Source organism: Hirundo rustica, chromosome 2 (assembly GCF_015227805.2).
Source record: "Hirundo rustica isolate bHirRus1 chromosome 2, bHirRus1.pri.v3, whole genome shotgun sequence".
Classification (NCBI taxonomy): Eukaryota; Metazoa; Chordata; class Aves; order Passeriformes; family Hirundinidae; genus Hirundo; species Hirundo rustica.
Genome location: NC_053451.1, coordinates 6,886,394 through 6,890,861, shown reverse-complemented (window position 1 = coordinate 6,890,861; position 4,468 = coordinate 6,886,394). Strand labels below are relative to the sequence as shown.

Genomic DNA, 4,468 nt, shown 5'->3' with positions numbered 1-4,468 from the left:
CAGAAGGAGAGGTTTTATTGTTTCATATTATTCATTTTTTATACTTGTATGCACTTTGTTTGTTAAGTAAAATAGTTTTTTCCACTTTTCTCCAGAGAAGTTTTTTACCAGACCGGTTGGAGGGAGGGGCCACTTGGGTTTGCTTCCCAGAGGGATCCTATTCTGGGGTTTTCTCCCAAATTTGCCCCTAAACCAGGACATATGCCATTTAAAACACATATTCCATAAGCTTCAGTAAGTTTGGGTTTTGAAACAGAGCACAGGCATTTTGTTTTTCTTCCAATTAACCTTTTATGTAGGTATTTGGTTGCAAAGCTCAATATGTTAGAAGAGTTTTGTGTCTAGAACAGGATAAAATAAAACGGCAGAAATGTAAATTCATATATTTAGAAATCAGTTTGGGTGAATCCTATGTCAAATCAGTTGAGGAAAGTATTTTATTGCTTTTGAGGCTACATAAGATCAATTCCAGGCAATCATGTCTTCTGTTTCATTGTAGAATGAGTTGTTTTTCCATGCTGAGTCTTTGCACAAAGTGTGAGTGATGCTGACACAATCAATATTCTGTTCCCTACAAAAAATATTTCAAAGGCTCTATGTGAATAACATTATCTTATTTTCTCAAAATCCTTCCTAGAATCAAGTAGTATGGCTGCAGAAAGGGATTCCAGCTGATTTTTAACATAAAAAAAAAAAAAAAAAAAAAAAAAAAAAAAAAAAAGAAAGAAAGAAAAAGGTCTCAGCAGATCAGCAGTTAGCAGAGAAATAGAGAAATTATGCACTCTTTATTGAAACTAAGTTGATTAAAGCCAATAATCACAGATAATTATTGGATAACTAAGCTCTAACTTCTTAGCAATAATTCTGGAAGAGGTCTTCACTCCTAAAAGACCATGTAATGTCTGTCATCACTGATAAAATGAGAAAGAAGGAAAAGTGTTTCTTTTTGTTGGTTTTAATATAGGTTTTTAAGGGGTATTTTTTTGTTTGATTGTTTTCTGACAGCAAAATAAATTATTAAAAAGTAATAAAAATAAATCTCCTCTGATCATTTTTTTAATGTAGGCAGTCAACTCTTCTGTCAATATTTTATATTTAATATTTTATTTTGCTGTAGGTTTTCTATAATTACTGTTTTGCTATAATTTTTAATTAGACATGTTGTAGAGCAACTTTTGATTCTGAAGTAAAAAAAAAGCTCATTGTTATACCCCTGTGTGTATCTGGACTTAACTGCTTTTTGAGTGTACATGGGCTGATATTCCAAGTTAAATAGGTAAATATTTACTCTTAAGTCTAAATCTGTATGTTCCTTTTAATGAAAATACTTGCCATATTCATTACTAAAGCATGACATGATTTGTCCAGTGAATTTTTTTATTGATTTAATTTTAAAAAAGGTCATAAAGGGTCACCCAAAGTAAGTTTCAAAGCTATTTTTAATGTGATGCAGTTATTTGGGAAGAAAAGGAAAGGCAGAAATTTCTACCTATGGAAGATTTTATTTGATTTGAATTTTTTCTTGCCCTCCAAAATAAATTTGTCATGTTTTCAGTTCAACAGAAACATAAAATTAGGCATATAATTTTGGTTTTAGGCATAGAAGTTGTACAGCTTTCCACTGCACACTGTGATTATTGTCAGTAACAAATGGCAATTATGTCTACAGTTGATATTATTTTAATGATCCTGGGATGGATACTGTATTTGGGAGTTTATTTTGTGCACAGGTATGTATTCTTATGTTTTTCTGTATTCTAATGATTTTCTAAATAAACAGAAAAGACAACCTGGACAGAGATGCTCAGGGGAAGAATATTTCAGAGACCAAATGTCTGAGCAGGCTCAAATCAAGATGCTTGTACTAACACGACCTTAAATGGGACATAAAGAACTTCTTAGGAAAGCAAGGGAATTTTGAACTCCTTGTTGGAGCTTGAAAATCATTGATTTCCTGAGAGCAAGGATCCATTGGGTAGGGGAAAACTGTGCATAATCCATCATTACTCTAGTTTTCTCTTCCCTAATAGACAAGCATTTTCTTTTTGAAAAGGTTAAATAGTCAACCTAATTTTCTAGTATAAATTTTTTAAGTATTTAGCAAGCCTTTGTTCACCAGTAATTAATTTTCCAGGGGCCTGGAGACACAGCTAGACATCTCTTTCTCAAAGCTTTGACCACTTAAATATTAACAGGAGCAACAAAATCACATTAGAAATAAATTGTCAACATTTTAGTAGCTCTTACCAAATGAATTCCAAGGCCCCAAACAAATTCCAAGGTCCCAGGATATTTTCAAACCTAAAGTAAGCTTTCTCAGTATGTGATGTCATGGTTGAGCACCAGACAGCATGTAAGCTCCATCCAGCTGCTCCTTCACTTCTCCCTGGTGGCATGGGGGAGAAAATAAGAAGAGTTAAAATGAGAAAACTTATGTGTTGAGATAAAGACAGCTCAACAGGAAGAGCAAAATCCATGCCTGTAAGTAAAAGAAAGCAAGGAATTCACCACTTCCCATGGGCATGCCAGTGTTCAGCAATCCCCATTGCTGGGAAGACAAATGCCATCACTCTGAGCCTCTACCCTGCTTTCCTCTTGTTTCCACAGCTCTATACCCTGAGCACAATGCCAGATGGTCTGGGATATCCCTTGGGATCACCTGTCCTGGCTGTGTCCCCTCCCAACTCCTTATGCTCCCTCAGCCCACTTGCTGGTGTGATGGAGTGAGAGGCAGAAAAGGCCTTGGCTCTGTGTAAGTGCTCCTCAGCAGAAACAAAAATATCCCTGAGTTATCCATGCTGTTTCCATTAAAAAATCCAAAGTGCAGTCCCATACTAGCTACTGTGAAGAAAATTAACTCTATCCCAGCACAAATGATAAGTACTAGAACTAACATGCAGTTTTTAAAAAAGTTCCACCAAAACTCAAACAAACAACAAAAAAAGACCAAACAGAGCTAACGCTACTTTTCATACCCAAGCTACAAAAGCTGTGTCACTTCACTTTCAAAAACAAAATTACACAAGACAGCTTGAGCCAATCTAACACCTTGTCACTGCTCCCTACTGCATGCTGTCTCTGTTTACCTTGCTGTAGCTGCAACATATATCAGGCCTCTCCATGCGGCAATTTCAGATGGTTTTCTGCTGGGATAGTGCAATCAGTCTTTTGAGCGATGATCTTGGGTAGAGCCTAAAAAGTAGCAGAATGACACCATGTGAAGGAGGGAGGGAGGAAGAGCTGCTCCTGCAGCCACAGGAAAGGACACCTCCCCATCTTGTAGTGGTCAGCTGTGGGACCAACTCGGGGCCTCATGTAATTCCAGCTGGAGGGGAATCAGGTTATAATGGTTCTAGTGGTTAGGATTTACAAGCTTGAGAGAGGCCTAAATAGGAATAATGATGTGGATATTGTGATGTACTGATACAGATACAATGAATATAGTGTTTACTCTGACGACTAAATTATGTAGGATTTGTCATTTTACTGGTTGATCCTAGCATACAGAAATACCACCAAAGTCAGGTTTCATTGCCAAAATTTAAACTCCTGAAGACTGCTGTTGGTTAGGAGTAATATGGCACTGCTGATCTCAGAAGTGCAAAAAGTTAATTGCTATGAGAGCATAGTAGAAATTGTGCTTCCTCTTCCATCTGCAGCTCTCAAAGGGCAAAAGCCTCCCCTGTTTTGTTACCATCAGACTGCCTCAGGTGCACAAACAGTAGTTTGAACTACATTCTTGCAATGCCACAATGTACAACCTCTGTTATCTTCCTACAGTTCTATACAGAGACACAGCAGTTAAGAAATCATGGCAGGAATTAAATTAAAAAATCTGCTAGCAGAAAACAAAAAAAATATTGAAGCAAAAAAGTATCTATCCGTATATATTTATGTCAATATACATCTTTAATTGTTAAATTGCCAACCTTTTTTAAGATTATCTAGATTTTTCATAAGTGAAAATGAAAATAGTTTATAAGATATTATGAAAATGCTGTATTTTTTATTAGTGAAGTCACAGTTTTATTAAAGGTCTATTGGTACAGGGAAGGTGAACTCACTAAATACATATGACATTATTTAAAAGCTCTTAAAGTATACCTGATGGATTTCAGAGGAGTTTAGCTTCAGAATTTTAAAATGTTCTTATAGTATAGAAAAGCTGGAGCAAGCAAAGATAGAAGATTATACCGAAATAGATTTCACTGAAGAGGTTAAATCACAGGTACCCATATTAATTTATTTACCTCATATCATAACAGCTGAGGGTATATAACTCTTTAGATTATGTCAGACCATGCATATCTCAAGAGCAAAGCCTCTCTCATAGACCAGAGGAATGATCTTTTCAAAAATGCAAAATAAAATAAGGTGAATATGTCTGGGCACAGAGTGGGATACAGAAGGCCAGTAATTGATGATGGAAAAATTAATTGTAACTATGCATTTTTTCACTTTCTCAATG

General features: G+C 35.7%; 1 long non-coding RNA gene across 2 annotated transcripts; it reads right to left on the bottom strand.

The window, feature by feature from the left end:
• Positions 1–450: 450 nt before the first annotated feature.
• Positions 451–3,235, bottom strand: LOC120764881 (uncharacterized). Of its 2 annotated transcripts, none has more exons than XR_005704317.1 (3): positions 3,087–3,235; positions 2,248–2,386; positions 451–571 (listed from the first exon to the last, which is right to left on the bottom strand). It is a non-coding gene; the product is annotated as an uncharacterized LOC120764881 (long non-coding RNA). The 2 variants fall into 2 exon arrangements; XR_005704319.1 differs by having other exon boundaries at positions 538–671.
• Positions 3,236–4,468: the final 1,233 nt, after the last annotated feature.